Source organism: Rosa rugosa, chromosome 7, assembly GCF_958449725.1.
Source record: "Rosa rugosa chromosome 7, drRosRugo1.1, whole genome shotgun sequence".
NCBI classification, from domain to species: Eukaryota; Viridiplantae; Streptophyta; class Magnoliopsida; order Rosales; family Rosaceae; genus Rosa; species Rosa rugosa.
The window spans coordinates 38,448,348-38,463,949 of record NC_084826.1 but is presented as its reverse complement, the minus strand read 5'-3'; the positions used below and the strand labels follow the sequence as shown (position 1 = coordinate 38,463,949).

The 15,602-nt window shown below is 41.2% G+C and overlaps 1 long non-coding RNA gene across 1 annotated transcript; it reads right to left on the bottom strand.

Moving 5' to 3' along the window:
- Positions 1-7,948: 7,948 nt before the first annotated feature.
- LOC133720329 (uncharacterized) lies at positions 7,949-11,370 on the bottom strand. The gene is made up of 4 exons (XR_009851811.1): positions 11,220-11,370; positions 10,916-11,048; positions 10,301-10,364; positions 7,949-8,166 (listed from the first exon to the last, which is right to left on the bottom strand). It is a non-coding gene; the product is annotated as an uncharacterized LOC133720329 (long non-coding RNA).
- Between the last annotated feature and the right edge of the window lie 4,232 nt (positions 11,371-15,602).

The following is a 15,602-nucleotide window of genomic DNA, read 5'->3' as shown; positions in this document are numbered from 1 at the left end:
ATTGAATATGAATATCTAGATCCTTCTAATTAAACCCTATTACCACTAGGTCAAGTAACCTAGGGTTTGGGCCAGACACACAAATAGGGATTTACTTGAACACAGAGTGAATTTTTATTTAGAGAAAACAACAATACATTATGATAAACACAATAGCACACTCTTCCTTTTAGCACAACAAAGACATAACATCTAAATAATTTTATTTACTCTATAGCAAAACTATTTAACGAAAAGGAGCAGAATTCTAGAACCACAGAAAATCAAAAGCTAAGAACTCATGATCTGAATTTTTTCATGTCGTTTCACCTCTCAAAGAAGAACCAGTAGCCCAAAATCTAAAACTAGCAATTTCCTAGATAGCACATAGCCACATCTTCTTCATTTGGACAAGAGGCAAAAGGTCAAGACATCTTTGAAGGACAGATAATCCAAAATGCCTGATCTAGCAGAACCCGAGAAAAATAAAACACCCCAATCACTAAAAGGAGAATCAGCTTCACATGAGTAGAAATACATTTGAATTTGTTCCTATCAAGCGTGCAGTCGGTTAGAGGCACTATAGATCACTAATGATACATTCAACCCAACGAGACACAATGAGAGCCTCAGGTAGGTTCAAGGAGCCAAACCATAACCTGAAAGCAAGAAAAATCGATCAATGGGTTCCCAAAAATGAAGGAACCACAATCGGATTCGAAATGGCAAAGACAATCCACCATATAGTTTGATCGGGGAAAACGAGTCAGATTAACCAATAGAAAGAAGAAATACCAGAGATGGTGGTGAGGAAGGAGAGAAGATAGAAAAAACCCCAAGGGTTTTTACAATTTTTTACAATTATTTTGCTATCCTTCTTTTCAAGGGTTCTTTTTCCCCTTGTGTTTTTTAATGATATTCCCCTTTGCTAAAAAAACAAAAATTTAAGTACTTCTATTCATACCTTCACATTTAGTATATGGACCTTCTCAAAGTTATGTTAAAATTTAGCCCGTCTAAAAATAAAAAGTCTTTTACTCTTATCTTCTTCTTTTGTTCTTTCTCACGTACTCCTTTCTCTAATGCTTCTTTTCTCTTTCTCTTTTTTGAGAGAGAAGAAAAAAAGAGAAGAAAACTTTTTGTATCTTCTTGTGGTTGATAGGAAGCTAGTACCTAACTATCAAAACAAATTGGAGGTTGCTTCCACAGCTCTCTTGGATGATATATATGATTTAAGTACTGCATTTGCTAAAATCGTATGCCATTCAGGACATAGTATAACTTGTTAATTGAAAAAGAATCCGGATATCAAATCAAAACACCAATTAATAAATAAAATTAAACCAAGGAACATACCTCTCCAATTAATAAAGATAAAATTAAACCAAGGAACATACCTCTCCAATTAATAAAGCTTTAACCTTATCCCCAGCCTGTTTTTATAGGGAGAAAGAGAAATTACCCAAATCTAAAAGGGAAAATTTTGCAAACAGTACACCAAGTAAAGGCCACTAATAATTTCTATACATAAAGTTCCAAACCAAACATTTTGGTACACGGAATTTGAAGACCGACCCGCTTTCCGTACACGACGTCAATGACGCCGTGAGATCTCTGCCAGCTGGCATACTTTTAGAGGTAAATTGGTCTCTACCTCTTTCCCTCTGACAGCTATATCCGATCAGTATTTCACGGGCGGCTGAAACAACACCACCACCACAACCACAAGTAGTAGCAGCGGTGGCGCCAGCATTCAATCCACCAAGAAGCAGCAGCTGGCTGCCATTTGCGACTGGTTAGTCACCGAGAAAAAGCACAACAAGCAGAGATCCAAACCCAACCATGTGAGCTCTTAACCTCTGGATATATCATCAAACTAATTACCTGATAGACGTGTTCGAAATAATCAAGATCAGAACAACCAGTGGCTTCAGAAACAACTAGTTTCCAAAATGGTATCCCATCTCCCTGATCATCCATACACAGAACAATGAGTCTCTACAATATTACGTGAACTAAATATAGAAATGAATATCGATTTTTGAGAAACCCTGCTTGATTTCAGCTGGAGTTGCAGTCACACCTATAACAAGAATCAAAATTAGATTATGTGATGAGATTTTCAATCGGGAATTGAAGTATTGTGGTATCGAAACGCACCTCTTCGACAAGGTTGGCTAGCTGCAAGAGAGTACCTCTGGCGTCCATCAACAATGCGTCGTAGGCTCCGGGAGGCGATCGGAAGGCTTCGCCGGAGCGAATTGGTGTTGAAGAGAAGAGATGGGCGTAGGGATTGTGGTGGTGATCGGTAAGATTGATCCAAACATGCGGTGGGTTTGGTGGGTGTGGATTTGGAAGGTGGAGGACATGCGATGGTTGCCGGGATTGAGCTTTTAACCAGGTTGACCCAAGTGAAAGTGAGAATCTTACAAACAATTAGGTGGAATCTTACCCAAAGTCCACATTCATGTGCTGGCTGCATGATCCAACAACCATAAAGGAACAAGATTATTAATTAGCTGCCGATGATCTCAGAACCCTCTACGACCCTGAGGTAATAATTGGAAGAAAATCGAACACCTGATCTAGCTTAGTCAATAATCTAATTATCTTATATTACTCTTTTGGCTTCTGAGGAAAATAAAAGAGATGGCTGGGATTGAGCTTGGTGGGTGTGGATTTGGAAGGTGGAGGACATGCGGTGGTCGCCGGGATTGAACTTTTTGGGTTTGGGTGTGGGGAGAGAGAGAGAGCCAAGGGAGATCTGTTTTTTTTTTTTTTACCAAAAAAATGAATCAGAGTATGAGAGTACTAAATTACCCTTTAACAAAAACGGCGTCATTGACGTCGTGTCTACATAGTGGGTCGGGCTCAAAAGTCCATGTACCAAAATGTTCGGTTTGGAACTTTATGTATGAAAATTATTAGTGGCCTTTACTTGGTGTATTGTTTGCAAAATTTTCCCAATCTAAAACCAAACCCTTGATATCTCTACACCTACCAAAATCAATTAACAAAATAACACATCAACCAAAGAGAGAAACAAAGAGAGGGGTAAGGCTATGATATGTTAATATTTTTCATACATCAACTATATTAACCACTTTTTTTTTTTTTTTAACAAGCCCAAATCGGGTGACTATCATTCATCTAAAGCCAGAAATGGCCATTACATATCCTCCCTCTACCATCTATGGGTAGATAAAGAGTTTGTGGTAGTAGCACAGTGATACATAGATTAGGTCCAATCATTTGACGGTTCCATGCTCGTAGAGGAAGCCTATAGACTATTAACTACTATATAGTAAATAGGCCGAGTAAACTAGACTCGATGACGCTAACTAAAACCTTAGAAGCATAGTTCCCTAACAAAGTAGGGAATTATTGTAATAAAAAAGACTAAATTGGAAAACTAAAGGCCCAAAACCTCTAGTCCAAAATAAAGGCCCAATGGGGTAGTACAGAAGGAGAAAGCCCACACCCGTTAAGGCCCAGCCGGATTTGAAGCCAGGCCCAACCATCTTCATCCGTGTGTGTCTGTTCGTGCAGCACCGCGCGCTACCACCAGGTCGCCATGTTCGCGCTGCGCCGCCCACGCCCCACCCAAGCCTCGCCGGCCCGACCTAGCGAAACGACGCACCACCGCACATGGCCAACTCCGCCACGCACCAATCCAGAGTTAGAAGACGCCGCCCAGATCCACTAGATCTTCACCACCGCACGACTCCTTAGAACAACACCGTCGCTCTCCATCGAAAACCCCTGCCCGTCTCCACTCAGCCCTGAAAAGGCGACACCGAAGCCTGTCACCGTGCACAACACCGACCACACCCAGAGAATTTTTCTGACCTCACCACCGCCATCGTCCAGAACCTGGAGTGTCAACGTCTCTCCCCAGACTACCCCGAGCAAATGGCAATCCCCGTCCAACAGCAGCCCATTTGCGGCGAGGCAAAACCTCACCGACTCCGAGCGCCGTCGGACGAGCAAAATTCTCAAACCTAGGTTTGTTGGGTGCTCCGGGTTTTGTGGAGCAGTCGGGTTTTTTGGAATATTGTTTTTTTTTACTATATTTACCACTTGGAGGACTCATTTTACCACTTTAATGACTCATTTTACCGCCTGAAGACTCATGTTACCACTTTGAGGACTAATATTACTATTTTGAGGACTCATTTCACCACTTTAAGGCAATTGTATGCATCTCATACGTTAACACATTTAAAATTTCCCCAAAGAGAGAGAGTGAGGGGAGCAAGAAGAAGAGGGAAGATGAAGGTTTTTTTTTTTTTTTTTAATTAGTTTATTAAGGGCAGAATAGAATAAAAGAAATTACAAGAATTTGAGAATCCACATACTTAATGTTTTCAATTTAAGGGTAGAAAGACTTTTATTCAAGAAACAATACATCATAATAGTATAGGAATACTGAGATGTTAATGATGACTTGATTCTGCATGAGACGCATCGTTCCACGGGTAGCACATATCTACCAAATGAGCCTCCCCTTCAATTAACCGGCACACACCACTTCCATTCTTTACAACAAACCAGTTACAGTTCTTTACGCATGAATGTTGGTCTCTGGTTTGTACGTAAATATCAAACCAGTGAGATCCATCCTTCCAGGTGAACTTGCAAAAGAATAGAGTGGAGTTCCAAAAGTTTGGTCGGAAGCTGAACGCATAGGAGCCTTGAGGAGGCAGTGTCTTAACACCGATATCGTTGTCCTTGGATTTACAATGAATAGTGAGCTCAGTCTCCATGTAATTAGAGATCTGGAGATGAGTTTTGTGCTTGACTATCTGTGCTTCACATGTAGTTTTTAACAGAAGAAGCACGGTTAAAAACAGAACATATCTAGTAGGTAAAGCCATGCTTGTTTGATTGTAGTTTTCTTTGTGGAGGATAAAATTTATATATATGGCACTGTGGCTGTACATACAACATACAAGGGCTCTTAATTGTGCCATAATAGCATTCACTATTTTCTTCTATAAAAAACCTATCTGATAATGATTATTTTGACCAAGTAGTTATGGTCAGTACACCTCATGGTTCATTGAATTTTGAATATGTTCGATTTATTGGTATTAATCTGTCATTACTGTCTTAGGTTCCATTTGGGATTGCTTCCCTTGTAAAAAAAAATTAACTTTTGTCTAAAATTTTAGATTTTATTGTGTTTGGTAAATAATTAAAAAGACTTTAATTGAAAATTATAGATCACTGACAAATTTTAGAAGGAAGCAACCCAAAGGTTACTTTTAGAAGTTGTTTTCAATCAAAACACGCTCTGAAGTTATTTTATGACAGAACTTTTAAAAGTATTGTTTACCAAACACAAAACTATTTTAATTGACAGCTGATTGTTTTCACAACACAGATGCAATTTTTATTTATTTATTTATTTTAAATCAGCAATCACAAACTAGCCCTTATACGGTTATATATTACCCCTCTCACTAAGGATGCATTTTGGATGTCATTTTGGATGTCATTAAGTGCATATTGATAATTGTTTTGAACTATTATAGAATTACAATCCTAGATATATATACCGGATAAATCGTTCGTTATGTTTTTATCATTTAATTTGATCGTTGGCTAACAGACTTTGTTTTTCCTCTTAAAAAAAGAAAAAAAAAACAATCCTAGTTATATATAGCAAAATGAAAAATCTTAAGGGGACATTTCTCACTCTGGATTCACCCGGACCGCCTTATCTAATACTAATATAATAATGTTAGGAGGGCTTATATTATTATTATTATTATTATTATTATTATTATTATTATTATTATTTTAAAGGGAGTTAGGAGCCCCATCAGATGTTTTTATTGATGGAATTATTATACTGCGAGGGGGACATGGTGCCATAGCAAGGAGGGTGTATTATATTTGGATTTTCATGGTGTTTCAAAGATTTCAGAAATTAAGGGTTATTCAATTAGGATTACGGTGCGATTATTGCCACCCTACTATTTTTTTTGTTCACCCTACTTGCGCATGACACCCTATATTTTAATTTCAATTATTAAATTTACTTATCTAACCTATTTCTCTTTCCAAGAATATCCTTATATGACATATCCAATTAAAAAAGAAATTCTTTTTAATGGAAATCTCTCATTTAATTTATTATACCAATAAGAAAACTATAGTATATTAAAATTTTCTAGTAAAATCATAATCTAATTAATTTTATTTTTTAATATTTTCTTTCTGTTTCAATGTTTGTCTATTTCAATCCATGTCAAAAGATTAGAACAATTGTGAGCAATAAAGAAGAGACTGACCTTTTTTTTCATGCTTTTAAATTTTTTTCTTTCGGTGTTCACAAGGGGTGTTGCAAAGATTTTGATGAAGTTTACACTAATGGTTTCGTGAATTAAATAACGAATTAATGATGAGGATGCAACAAAAAAACAAAAAATAGTAATAAATTCAAATTTGGGTGGAGGCTAATGGAGATTAATGTTATCCAATGAGAAATTAAGTAGTCTTTGTATTTAATTAATTGATTATGTATGAATTTTTCTTACAGATTTGGATTTTAGAAAGAGAAAATTATTCAAACAGTACTCGAACTTAGGCCCATTCTAAACATTAGTACCCGACTATGCAAAACTATCACTTTGGTACCCGAAGTTTGAAGTCTGACATAACATTCATACACGCCGTCCATGACGGTGTTAACTAACAATCCACGTGCTAAATTTAGAGGGATATTTTGGTCATTTCGTTAGGATTCAATTGTTGAGTGGTGGAAGAGCCAAACAAGTGGCTGACCTTGAGGCCTGCTTTTTAGTAACCCAGACAGATGTTGATCCCTAAATAAGCTTCCTCAGTTTGAAATTGAGCAAGACACTACCAACAAGACTATGGTAGTGTTCATTATGTTCTATATCCTAGAATCAATTGTGCCCCACTATTCATATTTCAATGAATATATAATTAGGCCAGTCATACCCTATGATGAATGAATATATAAGTTGGATGTACCAATTGTCTTCTGGTGACACAATTTAAGTGGGAACAGCACCACATTTAAAGCGTAACTCCCTAGTGGCGTGGCTCGGGGAGTGGGGGACTCCCTGGGGGGCCTAGCACGCCTTCCCAGCTTCTGATGCTTCAGTGAGGCTATCTTGGCGTGGCGCGTCAGCGGTGATCTGGGGATGAGCCGGGGCTCAGGTGATAGCCTGCTTGGCTGTGTTTCCGTAGGTCACACCGTTGGTGGTTGTTGGTACCGCTGGCGATGGTATGAGTGTGGCTCATTATAGATAATTATTCTTGGCAAATGCTTATGTAAGTACAAGTCCCCCAAGTCCCCAGTCAAGGAGGGCAATCTTGGTTGGGGAGTTGCCTAGCGGTTTGAAACGTTACTTCTGCTAGACTTACCAAAGCATAATTAGCGTCAGTGCGTTGTCAACCATGGATTTACTATGAGCAAACGCTTTATACCCTTTCGGGTGGGCCCCTGCTAGGCCCCCCAGGGAGTCCCCCACTCCCCGGCTAACATAGGACTCCGTTTGGCGGCGTATTATTTGTTGAGGGGGAGCTGCGCGGAGCAGAGGGTGTTGGGTAGCGAGCCCAATCTTTGGTACCCGAGTGTCGGGGGTTAATGTGCCTGATTAGGACAGTGGTAGACTGTGTTGACGTGTCCCCTTACTTGTCCCGGAGGAACAGGGCCTGACTGCAACTCCGCGTGGCGGTCGTTGTCATTATGAGGCGTTGCCTCTGGCGTCGCCATTGGCGGAAGTCCCTCCGCTGATGGTCAGCTGACAGAACCCGACCCAAGTTTCACCCCGAAACCCAGATACGAGCCTGTGGGGCCCACTTCAGACAAAATCCTACCGAAAAATCGGTAAAAGCTCCCCTAAAATAGGCTACCCAAAATTTCACAAAACCTGGACATGATTAAAACTAACTCACACTCATAGATACATTCCAATATTTACATTCCAAGTGTATATATATACATTCCGAAAGCACGAATGTCACCTTAACCTCAATACGATAACAGATTCTCAAGCATTAACATTCTCCAAAATAAGGTTATCAGAGCAGTACTACATAACTAAGCCGATATCATACAAGGTAGGTTAAGTATTAACCTACAGCCAAAACGGAAGCGCTAACTCCAATGCCTCTAGTTCCTGGACGCGATCTCGGCCAATCTGAAATCTGGGCATTTGAAAACGAAGGGCCCAGGGGAAAACATTTAAAAACCGTTAGAGTGAGTGGACAAAACTGAAACAAGTTATGAAACAATTAATTGAATGCTTCCCCATTTCTCTTGTTAACAAAACCAACATGCAGCGAGATTTCACAATGTTTCCAAATCATTCCTTTTCAAGAAAAACTCATTCGATGACTAGAAAGAACTGCTGTCTAGTTATCTCATGCCAACTGAGAGGGACTGCCACCCAGATGAAGCATCGGTAGGGACTGCCAACCGGAATAGGAGGCGGTGGTAGAAGGGACTGCCAACTAACCACAGGTAGTTAGAAGGGACTGCCAACTAACTACCTCATGTCATCTGGAAGGGACTGCCACCCAGATGACGCATCAGAAGGGACTGCCAACAGGGATATAGTCTGGAAGGGACTGCCAACCAGACTATTACCTAGAAGGGACTACCAACTAGGTAATATACGCATGCGTCAAAGATAGCCTCCTTGTCAACTGCTTTCTTTAAATTCTTTTCTTTCCACAAAAATCACATTTACTCACATAGTATTCTAATAAAAAATTAATACCATGCTGCATGCATTATTTAAATAAAATAAAGGGCTAAATACTGTTTACCACCCTGTGGTATGGACCTCGCATCAATTCAGTCCCTCTACTTTCAATTTCATCAAAAACACCCCTGCGGTATTATTTTCTCGTCCAATAGGTCCTTCCGATTCAATTACGTCAGTTTCTAACGTTAACTGCTGACGTGGCATTCCAACTCAGCAAAAGTGGGACCCACACGCATGTGAAATTCCCAAAATGACCCTGGGCAACAGAAAATGGAAAAATCCAAAATTAATTCCAGTTTTGAGGTTGAGGAGATTCGAACCCCTCCCAAAGCATATGCAAATGAATGGCCCAACCACCAAACCACTTGCATAGTTTTGATATATTGCAAACAAAAATAGTATATATCTACATAATAGTGTTTTTTTAAAAAAAAATATCCACCCACCTCTCTCCTCCTCTTCTTTCTCTTGGGGAAGTTGCAGTTGGCCACCATTGGGGAAGCTTCTCCCCGAAGCGAACCCAATTCTTAAACACTCTCTCCATCCCAACCACCATTGAGCTCTTCCTCACCGACGATAGGTGATTATCCAAAATCGCTAAACCCCTGTTCTTCTTGACTCTAACCTCCTCTGCTCTTGGCTTCTCTATCCTTGCTACCACAACCTCTTTCCCTCCAAGACTCCTATCCCTCCTCGTCACCACCTTCTCCCTTCCGTAACCCAACCCGCTCCCAAACCCTAACCTCACCAACCCAACCAAAACCCAGCACGACGGCGCAGGTCAACACGACGAATCGCAGCGTGGAGGGGCGGCAGGAGACGACTATCTTGCGGTCAACGTCGACGGAGACGAGGGTCTGGAGGTCGTCCGCGGCTTGGCGGCGGAGGCGAGGAAGTGGAAGAGGTAGGAGTGGGAGGAGTGGTAGAGGCTGTTAAGGTTGAAGGTGGCTTGGAAGTTTTCAGGGTCAGAAGAAGTGTAGAAGGCGGGCTTGGCGGTGGGGACGGTGGTGGTGGTGGTGGTGGTGGTGGTGCTGTTGGAGTTTCGTCTGCGGTTTCGGCGATTTCAATTTGGAGGGCGAGGCATGGAGCAGGAGAAGGAGGCTTTGGGAGCGCGGGTTGCGGAAGAAGAAGAGGAGAGGAGGAGAGAGGTGGGTGGATATTTTTTTTTTTAAAAACACTATTATGTATATATATACTATTTTTGTTTGCAATATACCAAAACTATGCAAGTGGTCTGGTGGTTGGGCCATTTATTTGCATATGCTTTGGGAGGGGTTCGAATCTCCTCAACCTCAAAACTGGAATTAATTTTGGATTTTTCCATATTCTGTTGCCCAGGGTCATTTTGGGAATTTCACATGCGTGTGGGTCCCACTTTTGCTGAGTTGGAATGCCACGTCAACAATTAACGTTAGAAACTGACGGAATTTAATCGGAAATACTTATTGGACGAGAAAATAATACCGCAGGGGTGTTTTTGATGAAATTGAAAGTCGAGGGACTGAATTGATGCGAGGTCCATACCACAGGGTGGTAAACAGTATTTAGCCCTAAAATAAAAGTCCACTCACGGTGAGTCTTGCAGCTAACCCTGCTGCCTGCCCGTGTCCTCCTCGCTCGAGGGATCAGTACGTCCTGTAGCAAAAGGACAGGATATAATTTAACCTCGATAAGAAATTAATCTAAGAGTCAAAGCTTAATCCTTTGGAAATTAATACTCATTACTTAAAAGAAATTCCCTCTAACAACCAATTCTTCAATTTAGGATGCAACTCTCGAATTTCGGAATTCCTTACAATTTCAACGCCCTCAAAAACTCTAATCTTCACAAGGATCGTTTCGATAACTTAACCAATTAAATTTCAATCTCTTAACTAAAACTAACCACCAAATTATAAATAATTCTCTTCCCAAAATCTCCAAATTCTCTCTTAATTTTTCCTTTTCAAAACACAATCTCCTCTCTAATTCCCAACAAAATAATTTAACAATAGCCTTTTACCAAGAGATTACACCCAAACATTATAAACCATAATAATCAAACAACCATATTCAACATCAAACTCCAAAGAAATCTCAATACCCAACAATCTCAAGTCTAACCCAAAACTCAAAGATTAAATCCAATTCCAGTCAACCTATTTAGTCCAAAATCATCTTCACAACACACCCAACAATCTCTATACCTGCAACAGCAACCAAAATCAAGCAGAAATGGCCGGAAAAATCAAACAACAACCAAGAACTCAACAGTTACTGTTCACATTACTGTTCACACTCTCAAACACCTTCAAATCTTCCTCCACCGATCAAAACAAGCTGCAACAAGGTTAAGAACACGTTCAGCACCTCACCAACAACCAAAACACTCAAAGAATCCGGCCGGAAACCACCGGAAATCGGAGATCAAAGTAAAACCCGATTTTCCCATTTCTGGAAATTTCCTCTTCAAATCTCAAAAACCAAAGCTACCCAAGGTGAAAAACTTACATGACTAGGTAGAGAAGGAGGAGAGGATCACGCCATGCCAAGCGGTTCGTCCTGGGGTGGCCGGACGGCGACGAAATCGCCTGAAAACCAGAAATGACGCAAAGGAGAAGAAAGGAGGAGGGGAAGGTCGGGTCTGTCCTTCCTTGGGCTGCTTTGACTTCTCTCTCCTCTATCCCAAAATAAAAACTTATTTAAAAACCTTACCAAGAATAGTAGTTTCCATTTTGGTAATAACTTTCCCGTAGAAAATCCGATTTAAACAAACTACGTGTCCACGAACTCGATTTTTCGTATACTACGGCATTCTAAAGGAAATTTCCTAATTTACCGGACTAAAGAAAAAGTCACTCTTCGGCCAATAACGGTAAAATGTAACTAGTAAAAATTCTAAGGTACGAGGCATTACAATCTCCCCTCCTTATAAAATTTCGTCCTCGAAATTGTACCTGTCAAGGAAATAGATGTGGATACTGTCGCCTCATATGCTCCTCCGGTTCCCATGTAGCTTCCTCAATGAGATGATTCCTCCACAGTACCTTAACCAAAGGTATAACCTTATTTCGGAGTACTTGCTCACGGCGATCAAGGATTTGTACAGGTTCTCCTTCATATGATAAATCTTCTCTAAGTGTAATGGGTTGAGCTGGTAATACATGAGAAGGATCAGCTATGTACTTGCGAAGCATGGATACGTGGAAGACATCATGTAATCTAGATAGTTGTGGGGGTAAGGCCAAGCGATAAGCAACAAGACCAATTCGTTCCACAATTTTATAGGGACCAATATACCTTGGACTAAGTTTCCCACGTTTACCAAACCTTACCACACCCTTCCAACGAGATAACTTCAAAAACACCCAATCACCAATTTGAAATTCAAGATGCTTCCTGCGGTTATCAGCGTAGCTCTTATGTCTGTTTTGAGCTGTCTTGAGCCTCTCTCTAATCACCTTAATTTTATCTGTTGTGATTTCAATAATTTCAGGACCAATAAGTTGTCTTTCTCCTACTTCATCCCAACACAAGGGAGTCCTACACTGTTTCCCATATAAAGCTTCGTAGGGAGCCATACCAATACTCGAGTGATAACTGTTGTTATAAGCAAACTCCATCAAAGCCAAGTGCTTATCCCAACTTCCTTTAAATTGTAGAGCACACGCCCTCAACATGTATAGTTCGCTCAGATTGCCCATCAGTTTGAGGGTGGAAAGCGGTGCTAAACTGTAGTTCTGTTCCCATAAACTTGTGAACCTTCCTCCAAAACTTTGATGTGAAGCGGGCATCGCGATCGGAAACAATGGACTCGGGCACACCATGAAGCCTCACAATCTCATCCACATATAGTCTTGCCAGCTTGTCTACACTAAAAGTTTCTTTAGCCGCCAGAAAATGAGCTGATTTGGTGAGTCGATCCACAATCATCCAAATACCATCATTACCATCCTGGGTACGAGGTAACTTATACAAAAAGTCCATGGTGAGATGTTCCCATTTCCATTCCGGAATTGGCAAAGGTTGTAACAAACCCAACGGCTTCTGCCTTTCCGCCTTCACTTGTTGGCACACAAAGCATTTACTCACAAAGGCTGCAATTTCTCTTTTCATGTTTGGCCACCAATAGTATTCCTTGAGAGTCCGGTACATTTTTGTACCACCAGGATGCAGAGCATATGCGGAATTATGAGCTTCATTAAGTATTTCTTGTTTAAGCGCTTCATCGTTAGGAACACAAAGTCTTTTTCCAAACACTAAAGTCCCATCTCTTCGAATAGAGAAATCAGGTTGCCAACCGCCACGAACACCTTCTTTAATCCCCTCAATTCTTGGGTCAAGAGATTGTGCTTCCCGTACTTTATCAATGAACACTGGTCTCACATGAAAACTAGCCACCAAAGCACCAACCTCATCCACCGATAACACAACCCCAGTAGACCTCAACTCTGACAATAGCGGTACTCGAGTGGCCCTTAAATATGACAAAGTCACAGAGGGGTTTCTACTGAATGCATCCGCCACCACATTCGCCTTACCGGGGTGGTACTCAATGGTACAATCATAGTCTTCGATCAATTCCATCCATCTTCGTTGTCTTAAATTTAAATTTGGTTGCGTAAACACATACTTGAGGCTTTTATGATCTGTGAAAATCTAGCATTTGGCTCCATACAGATAATGCCTCCACAACTTAAGAGCAAACACAATAGCTGCCAACTCTAAATCATGGGTTGGGTAATTCAACTCATGCGGTTTCAGCTGTCTAGAAGCATAAGTAATCACGTTACCATGCTGCATTAAGACACAACCCAAACCTTGTCTAGAGGCATCACTGTAAATTACATCCCACTATCATCAGGCAAGGGTAGAATTAGAGCACTAGTCAAACGATTCTTGAGTTCTTGAAAGCTCCGCTCACAATTTTCAGACCAAATAAATCTGACACCCTTCCTAGTTAACTTGGTAAGAGGAGCGGCGATTCTAGAAAAATTTTGCACAAAACGTCGATAATAACCAGCAAGACCCAAGAAACTACTAATTTCCGGCACACTGGTAGGTCTTTCCCAATTCAACACCGCCTCAACTTTTTGTGGATCAACGCTAATACCTGCAGCTGAAATAACATGACCCAAGAATGTCACATGGTCAAGCCAAAACTCACACTTACTAAATTCAGCATACAATTGATTTATCCTTAGAGTCTCCAACACAATACTCAAATGTTCAGCATGTAACTCCTCACTCTTAGAGTACACCAAAATGTTGTCAATGAACACAATTACAAAGCGGTCAAGGTACGGGCGAAACACCCTGTTCATGAGGTCCATAAAAGCAGCAGGTGCATTTGTCAACCCAAAAGGCATAACAAGGAACTCATAATGACCATAACGTGATCGAAAAGCAGTTTTGGCTACATCCTCCTCCTTAATCTGTAACTGATGATATCCAGACCTCAAATCAATCTTTGAGAATACTTTAGCACCCCTCAACTGGTCAAACAAATCATCAATGCAGGGCAAGGGATAATTATTCCTTATAGTCACCCTATTTAGTTTCCGATAATCAATACAAAGCCTTAAGGTACCATCTTTCTTCTTCACAAACAACACAGGTGCACCCTAGGGAGATACACTAGGTCGTATAAACCCTTTATCAGTTAACTCCTGCAACTGTATATACAACTCCTTCAATTCCGCCGGTGCCATTCTATAAGGTGCTTGAGAGATGGGTGTTGTACCAGGAAGTAAATCAATGGTAAAGTCTATCTCTCGCACCGGGGGCAAACCAGCCAATTCATCTGAAAATACATCTGGATAATTTCCAACAATCGGAATCTGGCTAAGGTCCATAACTTCTGCATCTGTATTCACCACATGTGCCAAATAAGCTTGGCAACCCTTACTCATCATCTTCTTAGCAGTTAAAGCTGAGATTATGCAAGATGGGAGAACCTCCCGTTCACCATAAAAGGTGACATTTGGCTTACCCGGACTCCAAAACAACACCATACTACAAAAATAATCCACTAAGGCATGATCCATCCGAAGCAAATCCATCCCCAGGATTACATCAAACTCCACTAACTCAAATGGAATCAAATCCGCCTCTAAACAAACTCCTTCTACAAACACTCCACAAAAACAATATACCCACTCAATTCTATGCATTTCTCCTGATGGTAAAACAACATGCCATTCTCCAAGAAGTAGAGATGAAGGCACATTAGCAAAGAAAGAAAACCTCCTAGACATAAAGGAATGAGAGGCTCCAGGATCAATTAAAATGAAAGCCGGTTGGCCAAAAACAATTAACGTACCCATAATGACGTTCGGTGCAGTGCGACCCTCCTGCTGGGTCATAGCATGAAGACGGGCCTGGGTCACTAAACGCCCCCTCTGTCCTCGACCCGGCTGAGTGCTGCTCCTGCCTGACAAACTGCCACGAGAACCATTACTAGCAGTGCCCACAATGGTCTGTCCCACAGTCTGATCAGATGTAGTAAGGACTCCCTGGGTCAACTGAGGGTAATCCCTCCTGTAGTGGCCCCACTGGCCACACTGGTAATAAGTCCCCACACCTGCCTGACACTGGCCCATATGGTGCCTACCACAAGTAGCACACAGGGGAAAGTCTCTCTGAATCGGCGCTTTACTAAAAACTCCACTGGAACCAGCAGTGCCACCCCTGGACTGTCTCCTACCTAACTGTCCAGGTCTCCTGAAGCGTCCCCTGAAGTGCTGACGAGAGCTAGAGTCTGAACTACTCGGTCTACTGCCTGATGATGATGCAGAACCCGAACTAGATGCAATTCTCTTGGATGGCCCCTGACTGGGACCGCCACTCTCCAAAGGTCGGGAACCATCTAGGTATCTGGCCTCACATCTCATA